The 14,940-nt window shown below is 37.7% G+C and overlaps 1 protein-coding gene across 3 annotated transcripts in view; it reads left to right on the forward strand.

Moving 5' to 3' along the window:
- DACH2 (dachshund family transcription factor 2) overlaps nt 1-14,940 on the forward strand; it is a 308,526-nt gene that overhangs the window by 123,743 nt on the left and 169,843 nt on the right. The window lies entirely within an intron of this gene.

A 14,940-nucleotide genomic window follows, 5' to 3' on the forward strand; every position in this document is an offset into this window, starting at 1 on the left:
TCGCATTTAGACGTGGCCTTTTATAAGCATTTGCTGCCTTACTTGCCTCCGGTGTGTAGTATATGCATTTCGTTCGTTCTTGAGTCATTTGGGAAAAAGATAAAGCGTACTACGTACTGCTGAAGCAGTATTATTTTTTGGTGTTTGACCATATATATTTCTACTACTTATAATGCAGAATGGTGCAAATTCTTTTTTAGTGTGCATGTGTGCCCAATCCTGAAAGCTTAACCTTTCTTTAAGGGAAAAAGGGAATTCGATCCCTAAAATCCCACCTGAGCAGTGGCTTCCTATTGCACTTAGTTTCTGTTAATTATATAGAGCTGGTAGTCAGTAATCTTTGAAGATAATAAAGATTAATTTCTTTAGTTTTCTCTACTAAAGGAATAAGTGAAATGAATGGATAGTTGTGAAAGAGTGATGTCTAGTTCTACTGTGTCTTCTGATTACTTTGTACATTATATCCTTTGCATACATTAAACATGTACAAATTGTTCTAAAAATGACTGTATAGTGTTTTTCCTCAGCAGAAAGGAATACTGATGGCTTGAACTGGCAGCCAGCCAGTTCAAAATCTCAGTGGAAATCTATAGCTGGCTTAGACTTTAGTCTTTAATTGAAAAATGAAAATTAAAATGTAAAATGCAATTTGTTTGAATGTAGAGAAAATTGAAATACCTACAAATGTACTTTCTTGTCAGGGTTATACAAGTAAAATGACACGTTTCTACAAATTATTATTGTTGACGTAAAAGGCACACATAATTTAGTGACAAGTAGTTTGGACATCTCAGTTTGGAGGCTCAACCTATGGGGGTTGACCATTAGTTGCATATTTTTTTCCTGAGAGAGAAATATTGAAGGTGAAAACCAGCAAAGCTTTCCATGACAGAAGCTGCAGGATGATGTGCTTCAGGAACCAGAGGAGCCGTCTTCTGATCTGAAGTTACGGCTTGAACCATCTGTCTGTTTGAACTATCAAAAGGAAATTGTGGTTTAACATTATTTAAATTTTAAAAACTTCAGTGTAATGTTTATATAGTAAAAATCCAAGGTGCATTAACGTATGGAAAGCTATTAATTTAGAACAGTTTTCATTTTCTGTTTTGAAGCCAGATGTTTGTAGGTGTCACCTTCCAATCTAATGAGTGCTTAAATGGCTTTCTCCCCCCCCCCTTTTAACACTGCATAACTTCATGTGAAGAAAAATCAATTCCCAGAGGCCTGCGACACGTGGACGTATTTGATGAATGAGAAATAGTCAGTGCCATTTGCTCATAATACAGCTTCTTGCAAGAATTTAAGACAAACAGGTATCGTTAAGCTTTTCAGGGTGATACTGACTTTTTGTGAAACATCAGATTAAACCGCCTTTAGGGGCGATTTAGGGACTGGGTAGGGCAGCCCAAAGCACGGGTGTTACCTTCACCAGAGTTAGTGAGCAAAGAGTGGATTTCTCATAAATCCATTGTTTTTGGTTAGGAAAAAGGGAAGATGTGAACATTTTGGAAAAACGGGGAAAAACGGGATGAAACTGTTCAGGAGTGACGAAGTCAGCGCTGCTGGCGGACGCGGGTGGGACGGGCGCTCGGGAGTGAGGCGGGTGAGAGCTGGAGATGTCCAGCGGGCAGGACGGAGCTCCCAGCGTGTTTGCTGAGCTCCGGGTTGATTTCAAATGCTGCTGCCTGCCGAGGCAAACGGAGGGATGCGGGGCAGTGACCTTCCTCCCCGTTTTCATCTCTAACATCATTTGAGAGCCGCAATTTTTTAGGTTCTTTCCTGTAAAACTATGCATGATTCACAAAGTTGTGTTACTTTGTGCAAGCTGAAAGGAGCTGTCTGCGCCCACACGCACAAAAGCCAGTGGATGCCAGCTTTATAAACTATGTCAAACTTCAATTAAAATAAACTAATTATTTAGTAGCTATTGTGGGTCAGATGTTGAGATTTTTTGCAATGAACTGTACGACAGAAAGATAGGGAGGCTTTCAGGACTGTCAATATTATTAATTCAATTAACGCATAAAGTCATGTAGCTTTTAATGTTTTTGCCTCCAGTGTATTTGTAGCCTCTGTATATTGATCGTCTTACAGATTCATTTTAGAATATGTTTCATCTTCTTACGTGCAGTATATATAATCGCATTTTAATAGTTATACAAAGAAATAACACCAATTTGTTAGAAAAATACTTCTCCGCTCCAGATCCTTTAGTTGTTCTGCTAAGAGAGCTACTACGTAAGCCGTAGAGCTGTATATGAATATCGCATGGAACATGCAGCTTTCTGGCGGGTAGGGGAGGATGTCGCTGCACGCAGTGAGAGTGACTCTGTTGTGACAAGTCGTCACATCGCAAGCACAGATAAATGCCCCGCCCAGAGTGAAACGCCATTATTATATACTCTGTTTATAAAACACCGTTAAAGAAAAAGCGTCAGTCAATCAGAAGAGTAGTGACATGACTGCGGAGCGGGTTGGAGAAGATGCACAGCGTGGGGTGCTGAAAGCATCCGAGAGGCGATGGGAGGAATCACGTGGTGAAGGGACTCCAAACCTCCCGCCTGTCACGAGTGGGAGATTTCGTGTTTTCGTGCTTATTTAAACTGGTGACTTTAAAGAAATTTGTTGTACTGCGTATAGCATCTCACATGTGTTTTTCCCTGACTATTATACTAGTACTATAGAAATGTGTAGATTTTTTTTTTCCTGAGATGTCATCTTTATAATCTTGAAGTGATGACTGATGTTGAAACAGTTACTTTTCCTTCCCTTCCCACCCAACAGTTTCTCTAAAATTTTAAGTTAAAAGAGAGTTAACAAACGATAGAAAGTTAAATCAAGGCTGTTGAAACGTGAACTTGAAAATCTCTCTGCCGATCAGTTGTGTCAGGGTTGCTTTCTTCTGATTTTAACAATCCCACTGATTCTTCAGTTGTCAAAAGATTTCCTGGAGAGGCAGAACTGACTTCTATGAAAAATAAGCACATTAAACCCCCCAAAATAATAAAAACAGAGCATCGGAGTCTCTGAAAAAGGCCATAACTGCATTTTCTTTTTCTTTTCTGGGTCTTCTTTGAAACAGACAAATAGCTCAATATGTAGGGCATATAAAATTTTGAAGAGGGATATCTTTGCATTGTAAAAGTGAATTTAATGCTTGTGAAGAATGCTGGAAGCACGCTGAACTGTTCTGTTATTAAAGGAAAGTTAATAAATGGACAGCATCAATCTCCATGTTTGCCTCAGTACGTCTTAACTCTTCAGCAGAGGGGTTTTCAGAGGGGTGATATAACTAAGTCACTTCTCATCAGTCAGAGAGTCATGGAGAAGTTGGTGCTAACATCAACTGTGGTATTTCTCCTTTGTCCATTAACTCATGTTAAGCAAACTATCAAAAAATGACAAGATATTCACAAATTATGGTTATGCATTTATATTTTATGCAGTTGCTTTAATAGCAGCTAATAGCTATATGGAAACAGACTGTTTAAAGTTATTTTATAAAACATTTGGTGGAAGAACATAAATAATAGGCTAGTTTTAATAACGTAATAAGAATACAATGAATGGAGCAAAAACTCAATGACTGTAAGAGATGAACAGTGGCTTGGTAACAAGACAGGGTAACAAGTGGTTATTGCATTAGCCTTTCACCTTTTGAGATATGAATTTAAGACCTGGTTGAGGCTGGAGTTAATGAAGTTGAGTGGTTTCACGCATTTTACTTGGTGCAATTATCGGTGTTGGCTCTAAAAGGACTCAGGCTGGGCTGGCAGATGTGTTGCAGGTCAGTGCTCCGTTGCCAGAGCTGTGTGAGGACCTTACAAAATGCCTTCTTCTGTTGGCACTTTTGTCCCTTGGTACGTTTGTAATCAGTATGTTAATTCAAACAAAAAAATGAAAATACATTTCTAGGAAAAAAGAGCAGCCAAAGAAGGGGCGTTACATTTTGCTGTTGCGCTTACCTGAAGCCGCTGCCGTGGATGTTGGATGTACAGGCCATCGTCACCAAGTGACTGGCAGGGAAGCTTGTTCGAGAGACTCATGATCTGCAGATAGCACAGTAATATGGAACTGAGAGTCATCAAAATAAATGCAGAATGGAGGTTTTATTGAGACTTCTCCCACCATTATGACAAACCATTTAAAAATTAATCTAATTAAAAATACGTATATTTAGCTAATGGTTTTTAATAAAAAGTCTTGTATGAAGGGAAGAAACTTGTTTCCCAGATTAATTTGCAAGTCATAAGCTACCTTGTGTTCCCAATGTTAGATGCTTAATGATCATGGATTAAGTCTAAAAAAAAGCGTATAAAACTGATTTAGAAGCAGGATATATAAGTTTGTGTTGGGTTTGATATTTTTTTCTTGTAGTTTCTGAGCTTTTCATTTGCACGTGCGTCATGTTGTTACGGTTTTTCCAAGGAATTCTTCATTAAAGCTATGGCCATCCTGCCATCGTATGACTGCGGGTGTATGAATAAGGAAGACGATATTGGGCTGTGACGTATAGACACCCATGAGATGGTAGCTGTAGGGATGAGGGAACGTGGTTCAAATAGGCCAGGAAAAGTCAGATGCGTGTTTGGGCACTTAGGCAATGCCTGCATTGCTCCGGTGCTGCTACTGGTTCATACAAATACTGGTATTAGAGTATAAAGCAATTATGAATACATTCTTATTTAGCTGGAAACGGTAATGGTGCTTTTAAAACAAAATGTTCCACACATATGTATGAGCCAGGCTTACCTAGGAATATTTTTCAAAACGATAGAAAATTCCTGGGAAAATTTCCTAGGTCTGAATGTGTTACTATTTGAGAAAATCCAGAAGAGGGGCTCGGCTTCCTCCAGCAGAATGGGGTGACTTAGTGGGTGTTCTGTGAAGCTTCCTTCTGTGATACGAAGAATATTGGCTCTCTGATCTGGTTGCTTGAAGACTCCCCAAAACGTTCGTCCTGAGCTGACAGACTGAGCTGAAAAGAATCCGTCACGTTCAAGTCGGGTATCAGTAAGCGTGCTCGGGGCGGCGTGTGACGGCAGGGGAGGATCAGCCATATGGAAGTGGCTTTCTCCAAGGTACCGGCGGGTGCAGGCGGTGCGTCTGGGTGCGCCTGTTGGCACTGTTGGCAGCCCCGCTCCCTGAGAAAGGCATTGCTTTCAAACATGAGTAATTGATGAATTGTATGTAATATGCAAATGTGAATGCATAAATCTCCTGAATGACAGCTTAATTTATGTGAGCCTTTAAGAATGTGGGATTAGATTTTAATTAAATATCTTCAAAGGCACCCTGACTTACTCAGTTTTTCGGCTGCTGTCTTTACGAGAGTTTAGGAGGGGACAAAATCCTAATTTTAAACATATTGCTTACTGTATTTCTAATGAATTGTCATTGAACAAAAGCTATATATATCGAAGCATATATTTTAGGGACTGTGTTAGAAAAATATAACGATAATCAGATAAAAGTGCCATGAAACGTGTTTGAATTGAACTAATTTGTGCAATTAGTTCACTTATTCCTTTATGTTTAAAGTGAGTAAGCGTCCAAATTAAAGCCAGTATAAATGATGAATTTAATACTTCACATTCAAGAAGTACCTTAAACTGCTAAAAACAAGTATTTGCATTTTAACGGTTACCGTTGCTTTAATTGTCACCCCAAATGCGATGAATTGATTGTTTCTATTAGTTAGAGCTATATCCCAGCACGGCTGCTTCAGCCAGTTTGTAGCAGCTGTAGGAGACGACCTGCCGAGGTAGAGCACTTTGAGGTACTGGAGTGTAAACAGTGGGCACCTAATGTCCTTGATCCTAGAAGGAGCAGATTGTCCTGCCCTGGACCCAGCAAATGACTTCAGCAGTTGCTGAAGTTGAAGCAAGCAGGAGCAGCTCAAATGGGTTAGCACAACCACGGGTAGTATTAGGTAAGTACATCTTTCGGTGTTTTGCTGGTCCAAGATGATCAGTCTCAAAGAAGCAAAAACTGTGTGATGGGCAGAGGATGTAAGAAGAGAAGAAGAGATTTTTGCATGGAATTTAAATATGTGTAGAAGTCATAGTGGGACCCGAGTAGTACCATAGTCTTAAAATTCCTTTTAAAAAGAGGCAATTAAGCTAAGCAAAATAACTACTCACTCGAGCTTGACCAACTGTCTAAAGTGATACAGAAAAAAAAAATGATATGTTACCCCTTCATAAAGACCTTTCATTTTAAACAAGGAAAGCCATGGTAGTAACAGCATGGATTTGTAGAATCGTGTCCTGAAACACTGCTCAAAACAGATGAAAATTTAGATGTTTATGATTAAAACTGTTTAGCAAAATGTCCAAAATGTTTTTGTTTTTCATAGTACCCCGATACATTTCAGAATTAAACATGTTCATTAAAAATGCTATTAACCACTATTGTGCTGAAAGGCCCGATAGCGTTGTAGAGGGCAGGGTACGGCAGGAAGGCTCCTGCTGTGTGCCATGCATGGGCAGTGGTTTTTCGCACGCAGGACACAAAATTACAGTTGACCACAGCAGAGAAATGTCTTGAGCTCCGTTACACTTTTCAAATTCAAACAAAACTTGACTATGTCTTATCTAGAAACACACAAAAAAAAAGAAAAAGGAAATTAATTTCAATTAAAGTAGGTATTCATTTTTACTGTAATTTAGCAAAGAATTTAAATATATCCAGTAAATGGTGCCCCTTATGTATTGATGTATATGATGATGCCCTTTACATATTCATCTGTAGTATTTCCATTTGCATTTTGCCCCCCCTACTCACACCCACTGAGTTGGTTCCTTGCAATGAGCCCAGAAGTTCCAGATCTCTTTTTTTGGGAATTGCCTTTGATTTGGTCACCTGCCCTACCTTTAGTGCTGGCCGTTACTCCTGATGCAGGGGTAGAGGAAAGATCGATCTCTCTCCATCAGCTCCTATCGGAGAGTTTTGGGGTGGCGTGGAGGTGTTGGTGCTGACTCTTTCCATCCAGGGAGAAGCAGCTAGAGCAAAGGGCGGGAGCTTTATTTCCTCCTATGTTCTAGGTCATTTTTCTCTTTTCTTGCTTTGCCTCTTTGATAACATAATACTAGTCCAGGGAAAGTAGCTGGGATGAGAAGTTTCCCAGCAGTGGGAGGATAGGCTTGTGGCCGTGCGGTGGATGTGAGGCCAGGAGCAGAGAGTTTGGGGGGACATTCTAGAGGTAAATAGTTGTGAAATACTGATCAGTTGGGATAGATGTTGATTAGAAACGTTAATGTGGAAGGAAATTGATCTTGAGTCTTGTATTATACAGGCTTTTTGGTTGGAAATAACTTTATTTTTAGCTATCTTAATTTTAATTTTTACTCCTAATGTAATAAGAGTTGCAAAATAGGTCACTCTCGTAAATTCAATACAAAACACAAGCATGCTGCATTTTTCAGTTTTCTGGTGCAAGTACTTAACCACAGCCTTTGGTCAACTGTTTTCATTTAGTTCCTGTGTTTTGTGCATGGCGGTTGGAAAGATGTTTAATTATCAGTATTAGAGTTTACTATCTGAAAGTATTCGCTGTTGCATAAACCATGATAACAGATGAAAGAACAAACTTACAGTTGCTGTAATTACAGTATTTTTTTAATGCCAAAAAGTAAACAAAATCTCTAGATATGCTGCTTTTTTATTATTGACACTAAGGACTAAGAATTTCTTGAAATAGGATTGTTGACTACATACAACAGTGAGAGAGATTTCTGAGGTTCAACAAGGAAACACTTCTGGTATCAAATAGAATCTCTCCTTTTAAAAACAATTGCTGAGGAAAAGCATCACCCTAGTAGGGGACCAGAAGTGTGCTTGGAAGGAGTTGCCAAAAGTTTGAGAAATAATCTCATTAAGTGGTGCAACCCCCTAAGTTTAAACTGTTTTAAATTTTTTTTTTGTAGGCAAAGCTTTGTGATAGTTGTCACCTTTTTTTTTTTCCTTCCCTTTTGTCCCCACCCACCCCCCCACCCCCCCCGGCCTCTGTTTGCACCATTCTGGGCCTTCTGTATTTCACAATATCTCCCTGACATGGTAGGATCTGGGGGGAATATCTGAAGGCCAAGTCTTTTCTGTACATCATTAAATCTTCTACATTGGGACACTGATGGATAATGTTAGCTAGATATTTTATTACTGCATTATTTAATTATGTTTACCTGTTCTTAATAGATTAATGTTCTTTGTAATTATGCCTGCATGTAAAACTCCAGCCTTTAAAACTTTAAAAAATGAAATTCCGATAAAAATAGCTGTATAGATAGGAGCATGGTACTGAATTAAATTTCTTTCCAGACATTTTTATTTTTATGTTGCTAAAGATCAAGAGGTATTTTAAATCACAAGATTGAAAAAGTCAAGTTAAAAATAACCCTAAAACATAGAAAGGCTAGTGATGGAAAATATAAATATATAATTATTGAAGAGAAAGATAAAGGTAAAATTCAAATTAGAAAAGAGAAAAGGCCAGTCCATTTTTTTTCTGAACATGTTTGTGTTGATTCTCTCATTTTTAATTTTGCCCAATGTCTTTTTAGTTTGGAATGAGTTTGCTTTGTGAAACTCTCAGTTGGCTCCTGATAATTAATACAAATTTTAGGCTCCTGTACAGTATGGTAGGTCCAAATGTCTTTACTGAAAACGCAAATGTTAAAAATATATGGCAAAATTTTTCTGGACTTCAGTGTGCATGTCAGTCGTCGATCGTGTATTTTTTGGCTGTAAAGTTAGAATTGATGTTCAGTTTCGTTTTGCTTTTTTAATCATTCTCAGATGCTCTTTTTTTTCTTCTTCTGATATTAATATATTATGTTGATAAAGCTTATCATAAAATGAGTGCAGGCACAAGTGCTTCTTTCTTCCAAAGACTTTCAGAAACTGAGGTGCAACATATTTAACTGATTCAATCTCAGCATCAATTTATAAGGCAGTATGCATGTGTTGTAATTAGGTCTATTTGAATAATTTATGATGGTCCAAAGTTTAATTCCATTAAGAAATGCACACAAGGATAATCCTGGAGTTCCTACTTGGTGCACAGACCTGCAAAGAGAATTTCTGTCTGTTGCTCCCAGGAGCTTTGGGGGTTACAGCATTTTATGGGGTCAGTCTTGTTCAGGTAAATGATAACATTTCTATCAAACTGTACTATGGTAGAGATGAATAGGGGTAGCAGCACTTGGTCCGCAACGGAAGGGATATGCTTTCTGAAGTGTGTGATCACACTCAACCGATTTATAACCCACTTGAAAATCATTTTTATGCTATGTAAAATCACTATTACCACTATTAGAAAGTTAAAAATGAGCATATTCCAGAGGAATAATGCAATATTAAAAGTGAAGTCCATTCCGCTTCTTTAGGAAAGCATGCCTTAAGAAATGAAAATAAGACAAAAAATTTCAAGGCTTCATAATTTTGCTTTTTTCCTTTTTCCTAGGAAATGTCTACATCCGATGACAATAAAAATCAATGAGTGAATAAACACAATGAGAACATGCTTACCAAGCTTCAAACTTTGAGATTTCCTGAAAAAAATCGGGCTTGCAATGAATTACTGAAAAAATTTTCTTGTACATTTTCCTTTGAGATTACAACACTGCAACCTAAGCAGAATTTCATCTCAGACAGATTCTATGTGATTTGAAAATAAATGGCTTCTGATGTGTTTGAAAAAGAATCAAGTTATGTACTTTACACTTCTTTTAATGTCAGTTAGTCATGGTAGAATAATGCTTTAGAATAACTGTTCTTCTTTAAGTATCACTGGAAAATAACCTTTTCCGTTAGCTAAGGAATTTATTCTGTCGTTAATATTTGCTTATGGAAAAGCTCTACAATTAAATCTAAGAAGCAGCAGTGAGCAACACTGAAGGAGAAAACTGAAAGTGTTGTAGCATCGCTGTTCTCAGAAGAAAAACCAAGTTTGTTACGCATCATTACAAACCAACGTGTCCAGTGCAAATCTCTATACGGTACATGTTTTAAATCTCAAATACCTCTTTGGGTATTCTGAAATAATGGCCAGAAGTGTGGAGTGGTGAAATCTCTGTCAAGTCTGTTTTTCAAAGTTGTATAATCAGGGCAGTGAAACCTTAACCTGTTCATTTAAGTCTCCCAACTCTGCCCCACATCTGGGGTATTCTGTGCCTTTATACCATTTCTGATTTTAAAATGATGACTATTGATCTCTACAGTGCCATTGGACCAGTGGAAAAAAAATGCCAAGATCCGCTTAGATGCGTTGTTTTATTTTGAACATTCTTTTCACATCTGCTATTTACCACATAGAATACAGCAATGTAAATCTTAATCTTTCATTTTAAACCAGCTCATTCTTATGACTTAATCATTTTGACTGCTGTGTTCTCAATTCCCTCTAGCTTGGTAATATCTTTCTTGTAATTAGGTTGCTTAGAAATACACATGCAGTTCCAGGTACAGCCATACAGGAGCAGATGAGTTAGGGCAATTTCTTCCTTTTCTGACATGATGCTTCTAGGCATGCAGCCCAGCACAAAGTTGGATATTGTCCTTGTTTTATCACATCTGCCTAATTTGCAATCTTTTATAACACCTAAATGTCTCTCAGCATATTAACGTTACAGATGTTGCCTTTCTTTTTGAGAGCTACATTTTCATTATTTTTCACACTTCATTAATTTTGCTTTTTTAAAAAATTGAGTTCATTTTTAAGCTGCTTTTATTCATTCAAATCTCACTGAAGGTTTTTGTAATATTTCCCCTTTCCTGTCAAGCCATCTCTTCTGTGAGGTTTTGTTTAAGCTTTTCTGCTTTCCTTTTAGAATGTTTATGAAGATATTAGATCAAGTTAGAGCCAAATCAATTTATTGCTGAATCTTCAAAGTATCTCCTCTCCATACCATCATTTGCTCTGTTTCAGTCCATGAGTGCTCACATCCATACTAATCTTTTATTAGAACAAGGCACTCTTGTGCACACTTTTTCTTTTTAAATTACAGTGTAAATGTATTGCATCTTCTTTTTATCCCATATATCAATTAATTCTGCAAGTCTCTTTTCTAGAAAGATTTTATTCTGCCTAATGGCAATGCAACTGTGTGCTGTCATCAGCCTGAGATCATTCTCTTTATAGTTTTTTAACTATTTATCAGAAGTTATTTCTCCAGGTCAGTAATTACCTAGACCTACCTAGACTGGGCATTAACATAGAACAGATTTTCATGCTATCTTATCTGGACTCCTTTAAAGTATTTTTTCAATAAAACCTATTTTTAAAATTAAGGGAAAAGAACTCGTTGGCCTGGAAGCTAATTACATTGCTTGAATTCAGGTTTTGCTTGTTTGTTTGTTGTTAATAAAAAAGGAGAATTTATTAGTTAAAAATACTATTTAGAAACAGTTTCTTCTGCAGCTGTAAATTTTTGCACTAAGGTGATGAACATGTTTTTATTTATTGTTGATGCAGAATTGAAGCTGTCTCCTCATGATTTCAGTTGCAGTGCAGCGTGACTTTTGCTGTTCATCGTTATTTAAGTGTCTTTGTAATACAGGCTTTAAAAGACAACCCAAATACCTCTTGACGCCAAACAGTGCTTTCCACCTTCAATAAAGTTTGTAAGATTATTATGTAAGAAAACGCTAACTGAAACCCCACTGAACTGGGGTGGCGGTGTAAGGAGCGTAAGTGGTAATTGTGTTTCTGTTGTTCCAGACCCCGTTCGTGTATGTGTGTTACAGAAACGCTTTCTATTCCTACGTACTTTGGTATATGCTGTAGCATATAGTTAAAGGCTCTGCCACTGCTCTCTGTGAAGTTACCTTTGACTTCGATAAGAGCATCTGTGGTATTGGAAACAGGATAAAAACTTACTGTTGTACTGACACTGCAGAAGGCCCTCGTGTCTTGTCGTAGCTTTCGGACAGCTACTCGAGGAGAGGCGCAGAGTCCCTGACCAACCACAGAGCCATTGTGGTCACTTGAAGATCACAGTTCTGCGGGTCTTTGTTTCTTCATTATTTCTTTAATTTGAGATTTTCTTCGTGAAGGAACCAGTATTCTTAAAGAATACCAATCTATTCCTTTTTGAAGGCTAATTGTTTGCATGCTGAGTACTGGTTGCTGCTGTTGCTAACCCAGAACAGTATCTCTAATGCCTGAGATGTGGAGAACTCGCACTGTGGCGGCTGGTCAAAAATGGTGCCGATACAAGTTCATCTTTATCTGTCTTTACCCATCTCTTGAAATAGGGCGAGTCTGATTTTGTGTCTCATATAGTTGCTGATACTAATTTACTTTCTTTTCCTAGTAACACCGAGAAAAGATAGCTATTGCTTCTCTTCAGAATTTATTTAAAAACCCCACAACCCTAAACCCCTTAAATTTCGAGGAAAGAAGTGTATATCTAAAATGATAGAAATTGGTAATAGTGGGACACGTTAAATTATGTGAACAAGAGCAGTACGGCTGACCATCACTGTGGAGTTAAGTTAAGCAGTTGAGTTTATTGTCAGATCAGTCAGTTTATTGTGTGATGTATTTGATAATTCTCCTAAGTTAATTAGTTCCAAGCAGATATTTTATAGCACTGAGGCCTGAGTGTAAAATAATGCAGCTGGTTCATTTTCAAATGGGAGAGTCATCTTACGTACTTTCTCTACAGCTTTAAAAAGTATCTTAATGTTATCTGGAATAAAGCTAAGCTGGAAATTCTGTCAGCCATTTAGTCCAAGGTGATTACACCAATTTGAGAATGTCAACAATTACACAGTGCTCATGTTTAATTAGTAAAAGGGAAGCACCTGTATTTTTAGAGGAAAAGACTCCAGGATTAGACTGTATGAATTCAAGTTGTAACAAAAGACAAAAATGAACATATTATTCATCCTTGGGGAAAATCAGTCACTGGATGGGCTCTGTTCATGGAAAAAATGCAACAAATAGTTCTTTTTGCATATGGTCTCTCCATGCTTTTGTACTGATGCATATCAGTAGTGGTGTTTACAACTCCTTTGTCTGTCCAAAAACAAAACAAAAAAATTAAGAGCGCTTCTGGTGGTTAGACAGACCTGTAACACTCTCACTTTAATATCTCAAATTTTACACTTGACATATCATTCCAGACTGAAAATGTGACTTTTTATTTATTTTCTTTAAATCACTTTCTTTAAACCACCATCTGGTTGAAGCATTAAAATAGGCAGTATTACTTCAAGAGTTTTCTTAAGACCTTTCTTTGGCTGTTAATTGCACATTTATAATTATGTTCTAACAAAAAGATAAAAGAGTTTTGAAAGATTATTCTTGGCAACAGACCTAAGGTGAAAACCTGCTGGTTTAATGCGTAAATTATAATGTGTGCAGTTGTGAAGAGTGGTTTTGTGAAATGCTCAGGTAAGCGCAAGAATCTGAGAGAGCTGTCAAAGAGTTTGCACTCTTAAGGGGCTAATGTTCATTGGAAAATAACTCATAATATGCTGTGCCCGAAGGCTAAATGAGTAGTTTAAGTTAAACACAATCACTAACTTTCTGGAAGACAGATAAAGGAAACAATTGTTCCTCAAGCCAAGTTAGAGAAATGCAAAAACCAGCCTCACTTTGATGCCTGTTTAAAATAATTAATTTTCCTGTAAGTTAATGTAAATCAAGGATTAAACAGAAACTGTTACCATCTGACCTTTATAAACTAAACTTCTGTGTGGCTCATCTATTTGAAGTCAAATCTATCCATACATCTAAACAGGAAACTGAATGAAAACATTTTTTCTTTTCATTTCCTATATCCTGCAAACTTTTTTCAAAACCTATTTCCTTTTTAAATTTAGTCTGCGTACTTATAAATCATTTTCTTTTTCCTGTGTAGGGTTTTGGAAACTCACCCCCGGTTCCTATACAGAGTAGTGTAAGAGGGTGCTCCCTGGGCGTTGCGGTTTACCCATCTGTAAATGGTTCTACAAGTACCTCTCTTTGCAGAATGGTTTTGGAGTGTGTGAGGGATCCAAGCTCCTTGTGAGCTCCTGGGTAGCATAAAAGTACCCTAACTGTGGTCAGCTGGGTTTCATGACTATAGTGGCAAATGCTGGGTATTCAGAGTAACAATTTTTATCTGCAGTGCAGGGTGATTTCCACCTTGTAGATCTGTATTTCTCTGTCTATAATGACACTGATCTCCAGAAAATACTTTGAACTCTACAGATGAAATTACTATATATTAGATTATTATTATTACTATTATTTATTTGCTGCAAAGGTGAATGACAGGTCTGTTGCTCACCACTTAGATTTGAGGATTGTTGACAGTTTAAAAAGGTGGTAAATATCTAGCAGATATTGCTGTCATCTGTCATGCTGGAGAGATACATAGCGCGTAGTTTATAGGAAACCCTTTGTTCAGTGAATGTGTCTGTTTCCTTGCGTGTGTGTTGGTCAGAAAGATTCTCGTGTTAATGAACTGACTTGCTATATGTAGCTTTGTTATCTGATGTTTCCATATCAAAAGATCGTCATTTTATACCTGGTCAGTGAAGCCTCGTACAACATTGTGAGTAGTTTGAAGTCAGGTTCTTCACTCTTCTGCAAATAATCTGACTGTAAAGGCCAGATACTGGCAGTGAAGAATTCACAGCCCTTAGAGGTACTGAGTTGTGTCTTTCCTCTTGGTCATCTCTCTGTTCTGCCTTCCTAGCCCCTCGGCGCGGGATTGTGTCCCAATAGAGGTTGCTTATAGCAGCACTGTCGCTATTTATGATGAGTTATTCCTAGATAACGGATAAGCAACAACTTCTGGTGATGCAGTGTCATGTATTGAATTTCCAGAGTTGGTACATGTTTACTGTAATCCTCATCTTCGGTAGAGTTACATGGAGAGCTGATACCTGAATATTTCATGCAAACGAATGCGAGGTATGCAGTGTTTCTAAGCTGTGCATGGCAGT

Source organism: Calonectris borealis, chromosome 13 (genome assembly GCF_964195595.1).
Source record: "Calonectris borealis chromosome 13, bCalBor7.hap1.2, whole genome shotgun sequence".
NCBI classification, from domain to species: domain Eukaryota; kingdom Metazoa; phylum Chordata; class Aves; order Procellariiformes; family Procellariidae; genus Calonectris; species Calonectris borealis.